At 44.1% G+C, this 18,098-nt stretch overlaps 1 long non-coding RNA gene across 1 annotated transcript; it reads left to right on the top strand.

The window, feature by feature from the left end:
• The first annotated feature begins 3,035 nt into the window (after positions 1-3,035).
• LOC140217397 (uncharacterized) lies at positions 3,036-10,722 on the top strand. The gene is made up of 3 exons (XR_011893954.1): positions 3,036-3,492; positions 4,623-4,715; positions 10,476-10,722. It is a non-coding gene; the product is annotated as an uncharacterized lncRNA (long non-coding RNA).
• The last annotated feature ends 7,376 nt before the right edge of the window (positions 10,723-18,098 follow it).

The raw sequence follows: 18,098 nt of genomic DNA, 5'->3' as shown, positions 1-18,098 counted from the left end.
CTCTTGTCAGCCAATTAGATACGAAAAGCCGCCAACGTTGGCAATGTTATCCGTTTTTGAAGCAAACAAAAGTGACCGCGTATGAACGAGGAGAGCGTTTGATTGGGCTGTTCAGACAACCCTGCGGGTGACCGCCCGATGCTTGCGCAAGCGGTTACGCAAATTTCACGTCACGAGATTGGAATAAAAACATTTTGGAATAGTATTACGTTATACGGCCCCAGGTTTGTTCCCACTATTATTAAGTTTAGGCGATAAAAATACAACGGTCTGGACAGAATCCCGAACTGTTTCCTGAAACGTTATGCCGAGCCTGTAAGCTAATATTTAAGCGTGAGACACAAGGTCCGATTTAGTGTCCGATCCGACGCGCCGGAACGGCAGTGGGAATCGATGTGCTTTGCCGCGCCGAAGCGCCGGATAGGACGTCCGGCGTGCGACAAACCGAGCAGATTTTCATCGTCCGATGCCTTGTGTACAATAAATCAATCTCTGAACAACACCTTCCAGCAAAATGTAAAATTGCAAAAATAGTGCCAGTCTCTAAATCGGGCGATACCTCTTGTCAGTGAAAATATACGCATATTTTCTCTCACATGTACATCCTGTAAAATCTTGGAACATATTATTTTGCAATTCATTAAAGAGTTCATTGAGGCAAAAAATTTCCTCCATCCCTACCATGATGGCTTCAGGACTGGTCTGTCTACCGTTAGCCAACTTGTTGAAATACTACACGATTTCGCCAAAGCAATTAGCGACCAAACACAAATAGATGCAATTTACTTAGACTTCCCAAAGGCCCTTTATCGTGTCTGCCGTGCTAAGCTACTTCTAAAGTTTAAACATATACTAGGAAACGGGCTATTTTTTTGTTGGATTAGTAATTACTTATCTGACCGCCACCAGTTCGTTCAGTTAGGCTCCCACACTTCTGGAATTACTCTCTGGCGTACCCCAGGGTTCCACTCTGGCCCCTACACAGTAAAATAATTTACACCCTTGATGGTGATAATTGCGTGTCATAACACCCTTGAAGGGTGTTTTCATTCAAGAAACATCCCATCACCATGACTTTTTGCGAAGCATAGGGTAGTTCTAGATGCCATAACACCCTTTTACCCACCGAAAGGGTGCACTGACTAAGAATATTGGGGGTGGGTGCAAGGGTGTTTTTGTTTATTTTTATTACATTCACAAACATACAGTTGTACGAAGAGACAGCGTGTCCCACGGCATTACAAACCAGTGGTGGATCCAGAAGTGGGCCCTCCCCTACCCCATTCCCTTCCCACCGAGACATGTCGGGCTTTCAATGCCGACAAAACTCCTGAAGAGAGTCCCCCTCCGTTTCACTGTCTGTTTTGATGAACTATTTTAAATATGTCCTGCGAAAAACCTATTGCTGTTGCTACTTTTTCTAGTATTGAATATTTAACCAAAAGAAAGATGTTCAAAATGTTTTCAGTAAGGCAGAACTAGTGCAGCTCTTGCTTTTGGGACGCCAGGAATCCAGCAAAATGAATAGGCCACGTGACAGCATGCAGCTGGACGCGCCACAATTGCTCCAATGCAGTGCGGTCGTCTAGGTTTCTTTCAAGCACGACAAAACAGGCAGAAAAGGGCGCGACGAACCATACGCGGAAAAAAGATACGCCAATTCGGGAAGCTTTGACCCCACCTGACCTTTTTTCGCCGAATCAATAACCTCAATTCGTTCTACTTCTCTCACGTTTATAAACAAGGTAGGTTCGTTTGCAAACTTGAGCCTTCTCACCCACCACAATGCTTTGCTCAAGCAGCATCTGCAGAAAGAGCCGTGCAAAACGCTCATGGCTTCGCGTCTGCGTCAATTTACGAAGCTGGCTGTACAAAAAAAAAAACTATTAAGTTTGTAGTTGTATAGTAAAGGAAATTTCTACTGGCTTACAAACAGCTGCCAGAACGGAGTGCTCAAAAAGAAAGGGAGAATAATATGAGAAAGTATAGAGAACCAACGTACAACTTGCGATGCATACAGTATTTACAACACCGACTAACAGCGCTATTTACTCAAATATTTCCCCTCCCAAATTGGAGACAGTATTATTGCATGCATGAATAGGACATTAAGCCAATCATTGTAGATATAACGAGATTCCAGAAATTGGCGGGGCATTCGCAGACCCATCTTTGTTCACGGAACAGTGGCGAGGCATTTTTCAAGTGTGCGCGCAGTTGCCCACCTGCCAATTACGTTCGCGATGTCTTGACATATGCAGACCTGCGCGAGACTCGCCCGTCTCCCGTTGTTATATTTGTTCTTTCGTTTGAGCGGTCATCGGCCCCACTCGCTCACCCGCTCTTAAAAAAAAAAAAAAAAAAAAACGAGAACTGGATTCGCTTCGGTTGCACATTCACGACACCACGCAAATAAAGACTTTTCGTACTTGCAAACTTGAGGTTTTCGTGTAATTCTGCACATATGAAATTTCGTGGTATCGCCTATACGTTTATAAAGCTATTAAGCAAGTACTTCTACATCTGTCGTTCGCCCAAGCTATTTAGAATTTGCGTGAGCACACCAGTTAAGAAATATGAGCATTGTGAACTTCTTAAAAATGCCAATTAAAGCTTTTTTTTGTCTCTCTCTCTCTCTTTCTTTGTGCATAAATAAAAAGACAGACTCGCAAATACCTCTGCATATTATACAATCAGGAAGGACCACGTCTCTTTACAAATGAACGTCTAAGCAATATATTTATATATATATATATATATAGAGAAAATGAATTCACTTACACGCAGTTACCAGCCCACCTTTGCCATTCCATTTGATTTAAAATCAGCCAATGTTTCTGCGAATAAATTTCCACTGAAGCTACCCGTAAACACAGAAAATGGCTTAGAGGTAGCGTAAAATAAATAGCTTGGAAAGTAATATACACATGTAGTTTAAAAAAATATTTGTATTTATACCTTGAAAACGAAACCGAAATTGAAATAACTTCCCCCGACGGGTGTCCCCGCTATCGCCGCTACGTCAGTTCCTGCGTCTCGCGGCGGGCCGCCGGGTGCATGTGTGTTACGGTGTGTTCTCCGTGACATTCTTGAAGTTGTGAGTAATTAGATTGTCTTTTGCAGCGTTTAGGTTGTACCACCTCGTTGTTTTCGTGTACTTTTGCGCTCATCGACGCGAAGTGAGCGTCCGGAGTGATGGCGACGCGATTATGCGTGAGAAAGAAAGGCAGCAGCGGCCTACGACATCGGTGTTTCTTTGTGACAGTGTGTTTACTATGCCTACGACGGCCGTCATTCGTGGCGAAGGAGAAAACATCTTCCATTCGGCCTGAAGAGTGATGAAGTGGACGTTTTGTTTTTCGGCGGAATGCATCGTCAACATGGTCCATCCACTACGTAAACGAAACGGCGTGCCCAGAGTACACATCGTGACAGCGCTCCGCCTTCAAACGGAGGGCCTTTTGCAAGGCGCATGGACTGCTCATATAAAGGGTACGTACGTACGTAGTCACGTTCAGCATCGCGTTTTTATGGTGCGTCATTGTGGTCGTAATTTTCGCGTAATTTCTTTAAAGGACAGCACAGGGTGTGTTGGATGCGAGTGTAGTATCTGTACTCCAGGCGTAGCCTACGGGCACCGAATGTGAAAAAGAAAAAAAAAAAAAAATCGAATGTTTCATTGTTCACGTGTCCTCAACTAGAGTTGTAGAGAATTAAGCACTGCTACGCGTCAGTATTCGGCGCAGGCAGGTAAATAATACTATGGTTTCACTAATTGGTTCATTCTGTTACCAAAGATGGGCGCAGACTTATACCGGTGTCACAGGGCCACTTTCGATCACGATCAAGCCCGCTCTGGATGGAACTTTTCGACCGCGATTGGCTCCCGTCCGCAGATTGTGCAACGAAGCCAAACGCGCCCAGAAATTCGATTCCAGTCAGGATCGATCGCGACCAAAAGTGTGCAGTGTGACAACCGTATTAAATGTCGCTTATGTACTTGTACTCAATTGTATTATTTTTTGTTTTTTTGTCGGAGGTCACGTGATAGGTAATGGCGCAGGTAGCTTGCAATGCAATGCTTGTGCTTTCATGACTAGAACTAATGCAAAACAAAAGAACCACGACCATCCCGGCTATGTACTTATCCTTCGTTTTAAGTTGGGCTCGTTTGTTCTAGAAGCTCTCGTGCTGTTGCAGATGAACGCGTGGTTGCGCTATTTGTTTATAAATTTATCTTTTTGTATAAATAAGTGCTCTGAGGAAGCCAATTTTTTTCTCGTCCTTGAACTCTTGTCTTGGTTTCATGCAGGCATGCTTATTACTACTACTATTTATGTTTTCTTGTTGTCTGACTGAACCCTGCCTAAGGCGTCATGTCAGTGGTCAACAGTATTTTGAAATGAATTGCACTGAACGTCCCACGGTTATTGTACGTTTCACTACCTTATTTTAATGTCTAGTTATAAAGCGTATGGTTATTGTAACTATTCTTGGCCTTTATGTATGTATGTATTAAGCTGGTAAATGCTTAATTGTATTTGCAGTTTTGAGAGGTTCCTTTATTCAGTGGTCAATCTCGGGTGGCATTAATGGTGGGTTGTTTTCTTGTGCCCATGCAGTTACAGTCAGCATGAAGCAATTGCATGGGAACCGACTGGCTGTCTTGGGCCTACACGTTGCTGAAAAGACAGTGAAGACGTCTGAGCCGACAGGTATACTTTTTTCATCACAATTTGCCTACATATTTTTTCCCACCAGAGGACGAAGACCTCTCCCAGTGAGCTCCAATTACCTCTGTCTTGCGCTAGCTGATTCAAAGTGAACCCTGGAAATTTTCTGACTTCATGATAGTCTACTTCTCTACCATCCTTGACTACCCTTCTCTTCCCTTGGCGTCCATTCTGTAACTTGAATGTGCCACCGGTTATCTGCCCTATGCATTACATGGTTGAAGAAGGCACTTGGGCTAGTTGGTGCTCATTGCAGACTTGAGCGTGACAAAGACAACATCAAGAAGCGCATAAGACAGAACTCTAGACTTTAACTGAAATTTTTGCTACACAGAATTGCGACAGACAGAAACAACATAGGAGCTATCGGAACAAATTGATGAACAGGTTAATTTCACTTACGAACTTTCTTGGTAAGAGCCAGAGACGGGTGCTTACACACCTATTCCCCGCTTTTTTGATGCAAAGTGGTTTGTATATTTCCCTATGTACCTGATTCTGGAGCTGCCTGAGCACACGATTGCTTTGAAACTGCTCGGTGCATGAGCACGTATGGCGATGATTGGCCATGTGGCCACCAGCCACTAAGGCTGCCCTGTGTTTCCTCAAGCCAAACAGATCGGTGTTTAAACGACCACTTGGGGGAACAAAGATAGGGCAGTTGTCAGTGGCTGGTCGCCATCCGGCCAATCATTGCTGTAGGTGCTCATGCACTGAGAAGTTTCACAGCACTCATCTGCCCAGGCGGCTCTAGAGGCAGGTCGACATGAAAATATTGGAAGCACTTTGCATCAAAAAGCGGGTGATAGGTGTGTAAGCACCCCTTCCTTGGCTCTTGCCAAAAAAGAATGTTCGTATCTCAAAATGAACCTGTCCATCGATTTGCTCCGATACCTCCTGTGTCAGGCCGGGAAAAGGAAGGATGAATGTTGCTTCCATGCGTCATAGTCGCATCCCCTGAATCCTATGTTTCTGTGTAGCCAAAATTTCAGTTGAAGCCTAGAGTTCTGTCCTGTGTGCTTCTAGCTGTCGTCTGTTGTCTTTTTCGCGCTAGTTAATGATGTCTCAAGTCTGCACTACATGGCCTAACCAGCTAGCTCCCTTGTTTACTCTTTATGTCAGCTAGGATATCAGCTCCTTCGTCTAGTTTCTGAACCACGCTGCTGTCTTCCTGTTTCTACTGCCATCAGGATAGGAGTGGACACGACAAATGAAACTGAATGTCATTTAGACAGAGGAGCAGTGAGACTACCTGTGCTTTACCTTTTGTTGTTGTACATAACAGTTGAAATTGCATCAACACATATTTTTCCATGTTGTGATTTTCCCATAACTGTGGCAAATAAATATATAGGCTTTTAAGATACTAGAAATGCAGTTTGCTTAAGAAAAAGAATACTCTTGCACTTAAAGGTAATGTATATGATGCTCTGACTCCTTTGATGCATGTGCCTTGAGTGGTGTTGATGTCGTTCATTTCTTTCTCAGTAAGCTTTACTTGATGGGTCTGACTTTGTACAAAGAAATAAGTTCTAAAGAAACCATAATACCTAACAGGCAGAATTGTCAAAGTTGAAAGCCAAGTTTTCTTTCATGACATATTTTTTTCAGGCTGTACTAGTTGATCCATGATGTTCGACAGTGCAGACTTGTACAAAGGACGTCAAAAGTGGCGAGAAATGGAACAAATGCTATCGCCTCTTTCTCCATCCTTTGTCGAGTTCACATTGTCTAACGTCATCGACCAATACCAACTAGCCCGTTTGCGTACCTGTGCCAGTTGAGCCATTTATACTATGGTACTCTAAACCAAATGTGATAAATTCAAAATTGGCGCCTTTCCTATCTTTGTACAAATAACTGTTTCATAAAATAGTTTAAAGTCTTATGGTTGGTGTCATGTTTCGACACCACCATAACCATATAAGATATCTTCATGGATGCAAAATGCAAAAGGTGCTTCTTGTGCAAGTTCCGTACTAGCCTGACATGGAGAACAAACCTGGCAGAAGGTTGAGCACATGCTCTTTTGTAAACAAAACGCATGATCGCATTTTCTTGGCAGTTATCGCACTGTTTTCTAATGTTTATCTGCATGGGCATTAATTATCTCAGCTGCTAAAGACACATCACTAGACACTGTGAGCAGAAAAAGGTATGATTGTGCAGTACTGTTGAAGTCATGCAACATTATGTTTGAGCAAACTGGCAGGGATGCTAGCTGTTAAAAAGAAAAAGCTGATTTCAAGAAAAATTTGCACTCCTATATATGGAATTTAAAAACTATGCTTATAAGCTACAAAAGATTTCCAGGATGATCAGGCTAGTTACACTGGCCATTTGCTGATTCAGTAAGGTTCACTGAAGCTTGTTTTTAAATTCACACTGTCTTTATATAGGGTGATGATTTTCAGTTTTGTGAAATTTTTAAATATAGCCCTGTTGCATATAGCATAATTCTAGTCCTTGAGCAGGAATATTCCAACAGGCAGATATATCTTGCCTGAGAAATCGAAACATATTAAACTAATTAACAAAAATTTATTCATTATCTTTCGAATGAATTACTTTATGGCTCATATAAACGAAAATAAAGGGGCTTAACCGAGGAACCCGATGTTTATTAATCACATCCTAAGAAGCCAGCAAACACTGACACCAAGGACAAGTTAGGGTAAATTACTTTTGATTAATAAATGAAATAACGAAATGATAAATTGATGGAAAGGAAAGTGGATGAAAAAACAATGTGCCGCAGGTGGGGAACGAACCCACGTCTTCGCATTACGCATGCGACGCTTTACCAATTGAGCTACCGTGGGCGCCGTTTCCCCATCCACTTTCTTAGGTATTTATGTTTCCTAGTAGAACCCTGGGAGTGTTTGCCAGTGCCACCACATATATGAGGCACATGTTGTAATTTACGAATCATAGCCAGTGAGATTACAAGGTGTATCCACTTGGAATTGATTTCCAGAATGACGGCAGTTTGGAGATATGCACCATCAAACTTGCCGTAGAAATGCACTGATGCACAAAAGTAACTGGAACACCCTTGTGTATTGGTGTTTATCAGGAATATATTCCTAAACTGGTGTCAGCCTGGAAGTTCAACTGCATATGTCTTCCAAGCTCATTAGCTACAATTCATAAATTGCAATATGTGCAGTAAAATAATTAGTTACGAAGTTAGTGATTTTTTTTTTTTTTTTTTAGTTGAACATGTGTTTCGATTTCTCATGCTAGTAATGTCCACCTCTTCAAATAATCTAGCTCAAGGACAAGAATTATGCCATCTGCCACAGGACATTTTGTAAAATTCCATAAAACTTAAAAATGATCACCCTGTACAATGCTACTACAGTGCTAAACAGCCAGCAGCCTAATCATCACATTTAAGAATGCCGTAACAACACTGACAAGTGCACTAATGTTTTCTGCGCTTCACAGATGAAAGATGTTGGCCATTAGAATGTTTGATCTCAGTGTAACTCAACCAGCAAGATCAAGTGAAAGCAGATGACAAACTTGATACATGAAAGGCTTTAACTGTGCTTTGATTAAAATAGCTAAAGTTCTGTTAAGTTTGGATTCACTGTTGTTCCAGTTAAAAGCATCTAAATGATGAGATGCTAAAGTGTTCTTGCTTGGAAGATCATTAGTGAAAAACCTCTGCAATAAAAATACCAGCAGGATTATGTGCTTGCTTAGTGGAGATGGCTATGATGATGTCAGAAGGTGTAGGTAAGGCTTCTTTGTAGTAGAGATGCCGAATAGTTCTGACAGAGGGGCTGTTAGCAGCCACTGTGTAGGTCAGAGATTAAGAAAAAAATAAAGGTCAGCTTAGTGATGCTTAGTATAGTGATGCTTGCATTGTTTGCCTGGGAAATCTGAAGAACAGCATTGTTTGTGCCTCTTGTTAAAGGAGCAAGCTTCTGTGAAAATGCTGATTTCTACTCCTATTAACAATGTATATTCCTGAGGAGGCAGGCAAAACAACAATGCCTTGTGTTATATTAACCGATGAGTGTAAGGTCAGTGTTTTGGCACCTAAACTTTGCGAATTTGTTTTTGCCTTGTGGCCACCACTTCCTGTGAAATAATGGTTGGCATTTAAGCTATTGGTTTTGGGAACAAGGCATTAATGTCAAAGTACCTCTTGATGGTTACCCTGCAATGCATAGCGAAGCATATGGTTGCACCTTATTTTCAATGTAACTTGCTTGTAGCGAAAAGTTGCAGTGAGATGATGTGGCTTCTCATTGTAAACTTATTGCATAAGAAAGGATTGATATATTTGTAAGCAATTTATTGGGCTCAACACGAGCACCTTTATTTGTGCACATTCTAAATGGTAGTTTTGGGTCAGATGTCACACACGAAAACAAACTGCCCAGTGTTATTTCTGTAGCTTGAGGGCGGTTAAGGAAGTAATGCCTCCAAACACGCTACTGCAAACTGTAGTACTGCAAATATTTTGGCTCTTTATCATTAATGCACTGATGTTTAAGCTATACAATGTCACTTGCCCCATCTTCCTATCTATTCGCGTTCCAAAGTAATTGATCAGTGCATGACATCCAGTGGTGATGTCCGTTTGAAACAGCGGGCTGTAATTGAATTTCTCACTGCGGAAGGTTCTACGCCCTTCAACATTCATTGCCGTCTGAAAGCAGTTTACGGGGATGCCTGTGTTGAAGTCAGCATTGTGTGGAGGTGGGCAAGGACTGTGAAACATCAAAATCCAGCCGCATCAAACATCCAGGACCAGCACCGAACTGGACAGCCCACAACGGTTTCTGATGAGGATCATCATCAGGCAGACGAGTTGAATCGAGTCACTCGCAAGATCAAGCAACACCAGATTGCAACAACACTCGCCATTTCCATTGGTTCAGCGAATTACATAATTAAGAACCTCCTGGGTTACAAGAAGATTTGAACTTGTTGGCTGTGCTTAAACTTTTTCATTTCAGTCGTCAGTTGCCGTGGCACCCAACAAGCGCAAGCCTTCTTGTAACGCAGGTCTTTAATGATGTGGTTCACTGAGCCAATGGAAATGGCGAGTGTTGTTGCAATCTGGTGTTGCTTGATCCTGCGATTGCCCCGAGTCAACTTATCTGCCTGATGTTCATGACCCTCATCAGAAGCCATTGTGGGCCATCCATTTCGGTGCTGATTCTGGAGATTTGATGCGGCAGGATTTTGGTCTTTCACAGTCCTTGCCCACCTCTGCACAGTGCTGACGTCAACACAGGCATCCCCGTAAACTGCAGTCAGATGGCGATGAATGTTGATATGCGCACAACCTTCCACAGTCAGAAATTCAATTACAGCCTGCTGTTTCAACTGGACGTCACCACTCGATGCCATGAATTGCTCGATTACTCTGGAACGGGAAGGTGAGGCGACATTCGATAGCATAAACATAAGTGCATCAATGATATAGAGTTCAAAATGTTTGCAGTAATATTGGCAAAGTAGTGGGCTCGGAGGCAATAATTTCTGAATTGCCCTCATATAATTGTGTAGCCTGTCTCTCCTACATTCATGATGTGGCAGAACAAATGCCTTATTCTTTCGAAATAACGATTTCTTGGAAGTAAGCACTATCTGTGCTTGTTTTCTTTATCCTGGTTTTCATGTGATCTTGAAATATTAAAGTGAATGATGCAGGGAAGCGCTGCTTGTCATGTTTCGTGTACTTTTTCTGACATTAAATTGCAACAAATCATTTTGCAGGTAGAAAACAAGCAGATGGCTACAGCGATCAGTGAAGAAATGGCTTCATCTATGATGGCTCGCCATAGGACATTGGAATGGAGCTACACAAAGGCATCACCAGCCTCGCCTGTGCCCTGGAACATTGGTTTGAATAAGACTGTTCTTCAGTGTAGAACGACCACAAGACTTGTCACCACATACAAGGCATAGTGCAAGCTATAAATATTGTACAGGTGGCTAGAATAAATGACCCTCCATGCAGTCACTCTTCCTGTATCTGTGGTAAATGGGACCATTTCACACAGAACACTCACACGTGATTATGTGTTTTCTCTCAAAGTTGCTATGCCATGCATTTGGAAACACATTACGTATTGTATGCACACCGTACATAACATTTTTGTGTGCTAGCGTGACTGTAGACTTACGAAACATACAATGAAGTGCATGTGTACCCGCTTCAACATGCCATACTTCAACGCCCTTATAGCAAGGGCTATTATATTGCTTATTACACCCGATAGGTGAAGGGGTAATATATTCCTGATCACACCCTTACACCCCATGGGTCGAAGGGTAATATGTTCTTCAAAACACCCTCAAGGGATAGGGTGTTATTGGAATATAGAATAACCATCATAAGGGTGTAATTGCCTATAAAACCCAGCTTTTTCTAGGGTGCTAGGGGGTTAGTTATAGACACCCAAAAAAACCCTTAGGGGTGTAAATTATTTTACAGTGTATCCTGTTCCTTTTGTTCATAAACGGCATAACTTATCAGGTTAAATCAAAGATTAGGTTATTTTCAGACGACTGCGTCCTGTATAGAGAAGTACTAAACTGACAAGATGAAATTGGTCTTGACGAGGATTTTGCTTTGATAGCCCAATGGTGTGAAAACCGGGAAATGGCCATCAACTTTGATAAAACAGTTTCAATGTCAGTACGAAAAACAGAAATCCAAACTTTTGTTTGCATACTGCTGCGGTAACACCACCCTTAACACTGTCACTGAATATAAGTACTTGGGCATCGTCATATGGTCAGATTTAGGATGGTCGGCTCACCTAGAGCACGTGGCGAGCAAAGCGATGCGAAAGCTTACGTTCTCAAAGCGGGCTCTGCGTTACACTACGAAAGAGACCAAGCTATGCCTATGTGACAATCATACGTCCTATCTTTGAATATGCGAACATGGCGTGGTTTCCCTTTGCCCAAGATCAAATAGCTACACTTGAGCCTTTCCAGCGAAAAGCCGCGCGTTTTATCTGTAACTCCGATGCTATCCGAGATTGGCCATCATACACTAAGCAGTCGTGCGATGCTGCACCGACTCAAATCTTTGACGATTCGTGATCTTTTTTTTTAGGGTGAACACAGGAGCGCGTGGTTTTCCGTACTGCCAGCGCAGTTTCGCGGCGGCACCGAGAAGCAGTGCGCATGCGCAGTGCGTCTGGCGTGTGAGAATTATGCATTCGCGCGCATTGTGTCACGCAAGCACGCACGTGTCGTCTGCTACACGCGAACCGCAACAAGGGAGCCGTACGCTTCAAGAGGGGTAACAATTTTGAGCTTGAAATCACAATGCACACGATGTATGAATAAACTTAAAACTATGTTATTTTTGCCGACGTTCCTAAGATCATTGCTAGTCTGTAGCTAAGCTTTTGCGACGCATGCGTATTATACTTGGTGGCATAACAGTGACCACTCCTGTGTTCTAGGAGGGCATATATTATTTCACATTACCCCATCGATCAGAGCAACCTCAGCATGTCCCGTGTTCCTGAAGACGAGAGGTGCAAAATAGTAAAACTTTCACTGAAGGGATATTCTCAGCGCTCCATCGGCGCATTGGTGCAGAAGCCGCTGAAGAGTGTCAATAGAATCATCCAAGCATTCAGGAAGGAATGCCGCTTTTGTGACGCGCCACACAGGCGTCGCGCAAGGGCAACGACACATGAAGAAGGCGCGCTTATGGTAGCTGCAGTAGTGGAGAATCCCTTTCAGTCCGCGAGGGAAGAGCGGGAGCTGCTCGATGTGGATGCTTGAGAAATTTTGTGGCTGCACAAAAGCCCGTTGCCACTGCTTCGAACAAGGTGTTACGACTGCAATTTGCCGAAGGTCACGCCTTGTGGACTTCCTATGACTGGGGCGGAGTAATGTTCTCGGACGAGTCGACTTTTTTTTCAACACGTCAAAACCAATGCGTGCGGCTGTGGCACGCAAGAGGGGACACGGTAAGAAAATTTCCTGAACGGGCTTTACTTTGTGTGAGGAACTGAATTTAATATAGTTTCCATGCAGTTACGAGCCAGCCAATCTGCAGGGAGACGCGGCGAGCGGACGCACCTGCGTGAACGTGTGGGGCGCGGTGTCAAGACGTGGTCTCGGGCCTCTACATCGCATCGAGGGCACTGTTACTTGGCAGCGCTACTGGAGCGAAATCTTGGACAACGCGCTTCTTCCTTACGCCCACGTCGCTTTCCCAGATGCTGATCTTGTGTTCCAGCATGACCTTGCGCCGGCGCACACTGCGAAAATTGTGAAAGAGCGCCTAGAAACTCGCAGGGTCCGTCTGCTCTCCTGGCCGGCCAAGGGCGCTGACATGAACATCTGCGAAAATGTATGGGGCCGCATAAGAGCAGCCACAGTGCGACACCCTATTCATTCGGCAACTGCGCACGAGCTGTGGGTAGCTGCTTGCCAAGAGTGGGAGCATCTAAGAGCAAGTAACTTTGTGCCTGCCCTGTACTCTTCCCTACCGTCCAGAATGGCAGCACTTGTTGCTGCAAAATGGTGTATGACAAAATATTAAAGAAAATGAAAAAGCGATTAGTTCCACTTTAGAGCTGCTACTTTTATAGGTCTCATTATTTTGTGAAAAACGCACAAAATAAAAGTTCGGACGTTTACATTTGTCAGCTTGTTTTCTGCATTGCGTGACCAAAAGAACCCGGGAACAAAGAAAAAGAAAACTAATTATTAATTAATTATGGGGTTTTACGTGCCAAAACCACTTTCTGATTATGCGGCACGAAAAAGAAAACTAGGTAATAATTTCCAGGTAATTAGCCTGGAAAGAGAAAACTAGGTAATGATTTCCAGGTAATTAGCGTAACGCTAAGAATGAGGAACACACCATTTGAACTTTAAACATCTCGATTTTGCTTACAGTTATGATTCGGTCACCGCCGAGGAAACAAAAAACAGCTAGCAGACGACAAGCGAGCGCTCCGGTGACGTGATGAGCCCGAAGGGAAGCTACTCTCGCCGCGCATGCGCACAGATATTGTCAGGCGCCGCTTAACTGCGGTGGTAGTATGGAAAGCCACGCGCTCCCGTGTTCACGCTGAAAAAGATTGCGACTGTACCTTGCCCTGCATAGCAAAGTTCAAGTGGATTCTGACACCTAAATTTCCTCTTCGCAACTTTCACGGCCCATAGGGGGCGCCACCTCAAATCCAACATGGCTGTCCGAGAGATTAAGAACTAGAGCAGGCGGTGCAGTGCTGCAGTCGTCTTGCTCAGTGACGTATTGTTTCGCGTCGTCATGTTGAAATGTCTCTTCAATTTACACGCCCGGCGTCGTTAGCCTGCGTAATGGCTCACATTGGGCGAGCAGAACGCAGGATTCGAAGCATGCTTGAAGGCGAGGAAGTCCTAAACGCTGGTCATCTTGTGTGCTGCGGCATAAGAGCGCGCTCGTCGACGTCCGTGAATGTTGAAGGCCTTCGCACGCAAACTTCGCGGCTTCAAAGCAAACCACACGAGCTGTTGTTTCAGTTTTACCGCGGCGGTGTTATAAAGAGAAGTGACCGTGCTTTCTCTTTGCTATTCTATTAATTCGACCGCTATGAAAGGGTACCATGAGCTTTTATACGGTGTGGTGCTCTCTGCAAGTTGTTACTTACACCGCTTGAATAAGCCGCCGTGTCGAGAAAAAAAACCTTCCTGCTGTTGCGCGACCGAAGTCCTTTACATCGACGGCGTGAAAAGCAGCCCTAATGCAGCGTTTTGTGTGCGAAAATTTCTTGTCTAGTTATCCCTGCCTGTGATCACAAAGCTGGATGTTGAACACGAGAAGTACACAAAAAACCAAATCTGACCGCTTTTGCGAGCTAATACGATAACCGTTCACCCTTGTAATTTAGTTATTGCGCTTCATGCGTGCTGTGCAAGCTACAGTCTTGCGGTAGTTTTACAGCCTGCGGGAGTCCTACCACGTCTTGCCTATAGACAGATCAAGCGATACATAGCCGATATTTACCGGTCCGCGGCAATGCTCGCTTCATTCTCCCAGTTATCTTTATAAAATCATATACACGCAGATCAGCTGAGGGTTCGCTACGCGAACATTGAACAGTAGTTTAACGTTTGTTGAACTAGGATTTGTTACCTTAATTACGAGCGCTGTCATGCGCGCCTGTGCACACGTTGCAGCCGCGCATCGAAGTGGCAGACGAGGCACGAATTCCAGGTCCCTCTACGCCTGTGTCACTTTGCTTCGATGCACAAATTAGAAACTCATCTCTCTGTTCGAAAATGGTGGAATGTTAAGCCGGCGTTGCAGAGCACGAATGCATTAACGAGAACAAGAAATTTTGAAGCAGGTACAAGGCTTCACGGAGAATGTTTGCACTCCAACGTAGCCGCAAAGGCATGAGTGGCAAGAACGCAAGCGTCCATCATCCTGCAACACATTTGAGTTAAGATTGCGCATTATTTCCTTCCCTGCACGTGATATAGCGCTATGCCTGCGTCTTTATGGAGGTGCGTCTATTCGCGATTTCAAGTGCTCGGAATCGTCACTCATCTGTCGTATTCCAAAAAAAGTCCTCCGGCATGAAGTGCGCACTGCAAACCTTCATCGTTTCTGTGACAGCTTTGCCGATCCGCAGCTTAATAATCAATCTCTTCCTCATGGACGCAGCCAGTGGGACTGAGTGAAGGCTCACATCACCTACCGCATAACTACTGCTCGGCACCCATTGCGGCAAGCAGCAAATACGTTTACTTCTGTTTGCTCATTCTGACCATGTTAAGTGTCCTTCAGGATCACACAGGAGCTTTGAACGCGTTAAAACATCAACCAAAAGTGAAGGAAAAGCGTAGACAACACCGATACGCTACGCGAACGGGCGGCAGCCAGCGGCAAGTATAATGTTTCGATTGTTCCAGGCCGCCACACGACGGCGCCACCGTACGTGAAAGTTGCGAATAATCCAGAGAAACCCGTCACAAGCATCACCTTATACCGCAGGAATATTCTTGCGCTGACAATACATCTAGGTTTTTGTTCTTCCAGCGAGCTGTTCGCGATTGCAATGCCTTAGCCCTGACGGCATTCGCACAGCCCCCTGTTGAACATTTTGTCGAACTTGCTGCCGAAACACTACTGTCAGCAACAAGTGGTGTAATCGTTATTGTGTTTATCATTGTTTTAAAACCAGGTGTTTTTAGAAATATATGATTTGAAATTGTGGATGATGTTAAACATCTATTTCATATGCTTGTCCTGCTTTTCATCATTTTTTTGGTTTAAAGAACACCATCACATGTAATTTAAGTAAGTGGATTGTGCGTTATCTTTTTGTCATAAGCATTGTTGTTACCATAAGTTAACCCTTTATAGGTACACTAAAATTTCGTTCGTTCTCTTGTCCTCGCTTCTCCGTTGGAACGTGAAGCTTCTCGGACGATGATCGGCAGTTGTTGATCAAATTTATAGGTAAACTTTCCTATATACATGGCAGGTAAAACAAATGCATTACAAACTTGAACAATTGAGAAACAAAGTCTCACTGTTCGACTGTCTCAATGACTGTTAGAGCCCAGACTCGTTTTAACGTACATGGTACGGAGCCTCACTGATCTATCAGCAATCCTGATTTCAGCCAATTCTGAGGGACAGCAGGTCGTCCCGATTTTTATAGCCCAAATAGACAAAGAAAAAGGACGGTAGGGCCGTTGGCCCGTCCCACAGATTCAGTTGCCAATGAGACTCAAACGTTTGTTAAGCCACAACCCAAAGGGAAGGGCTTACTCTTAAAAGTAAACATATTGGAAAACAAAGCTATTTTCCTTCTTCCCTAAAACTCCGTTGCCCTCTATTTCTACGTAGCAAGTGACGGTCTCAGGAAACACGCCAGGCCAGTACATCGCAACTTTCATGGCCTATAGGAGGCGCCACCGTAAATCCAACATGGCTGTCCGAGAGATTAAGAACTAGAGCAGTCGGTGCAGTGCTGCGGTCGTCTTGCTCAGTGACATATTGTTTCGCGTCGTCATGTTGAAATGTATCTTCAATTTACACGCCCGACGTCGTTAGCTTGCGTAATGGCTCACATTGGGCGAGCAGAACGCAGGATTCGAAGCATGCTTGAAGGCGAGGAAGTCCTAAACGCTGGTCATCTTGTGTGCTGCGGCATAAAAGCGCGCACGTCGACGTCCGTGACTGTTGAAGGCCTTCGCATGCAAACTTCGCGGCTTCAAAGCAAACCACACGTGCTGTGGCTTCAGTTTTACCGCGACGGTGTTATAAAGAGAAGTGACCGTGCTTTCTCTTTGTTATTCTAGTAATTCGACCGCTTCGAACGGGTACAATGACCTTTTATACGGTGTGATGCACTCTGCAAGTTCTTACTTAGACCGCTTGAATAAGCCGCCGTGTCGAGAAAAAAAAATCTTCCTGGTGTCGCGCGACCCAAGTTCTTTACATCGACGGCTTGAAAAGCAGCCTTAAGGCAGCGTTTTGTAAGCGAAAATTTCTTGTCTAGTTATCCCTGCCTGTGTTCACAAAGCTGGATGTTGAACACGAGAAGTAAAGAAAAACCCATTTCTGACCGCTTTTGCGAGCTAATACGATAACCGTTCGCCCTTCTAATTTAGTTATTGCGCTTTATGCGTGCTGTGCAAGCTACAGTCTTGCGGTAGTTTTACAGCCTGCGTCTTGCCTAAGACAGATCAAGCGATACATAGCCGATATTTACCTGTGCGCGGCAATGCTCGCTTCATTATTCCAGTTATCTTTATAAAATAATATACACGCAAATCAGCTGAGCGTTCGCTACGCTAACACAGCACAGTAGTTTAACGTTTGTTGAACTAGGATTTGTTACCTTATGAGTGCAGTCATGCGCGCCTGTGCACACGCTGCAGCCGCGCATCGAAGTGGCAGACGATGACAAGAACGAGTTCCAGGTCCCTCTACACCTGCGCCACTTTGCTTCGATGCAAAATTAAGAAACTCATCTCTCTGTTCGAAAATGGTGGAATGTCAAGCCGGCGTTGCAGAGTACGAACGCATGAGTGAGAACAAGAAATTTCGAAGCAGGTACAAGGCTTAACGGAAAATGTTTGCGCTCCAACGTTGCCGCAAAGGCATGAGTGGCAAGAACGCGAGCGTCAATCATCCTACAACACATCTGAGTTAAGATTGCGCATTATTTCTTTCCCTGCGTGTAATATAGTGCTATGCCTGCGTCTTCATGTAGGTGCGTCTATTCGCGATTTCAAGTGCTCGGAATCGTCACTCATCTGTCGTATCCCAAAAAAAGTACTCCGGCATCAAGTGCGCACTGCAAATCTTTATCGCTTCTGTGACAGATTTGCCGATCCGCAGCTTAATAATCAATTTCT

This window comes from Dermacentor andersoni, chromosome 4 (assembly GCF_023375885.2).
Source record: "Dermacentor andersoni chromosome 4, qqDerAnde1_hic_scaffold, whole genome shotgun sequence".
NCBI classification, from domain to species: Eukaryota; Metazoa; Arthropoda; class Arachnida; order Ixodida; family Ixodidae; genus Dermacentor; species Dermacentor andersoni.
Note: the sequence above shows the minus strand (reverse complement) of the source record. Positions and strands in the feature narration are given on the sequence as shown.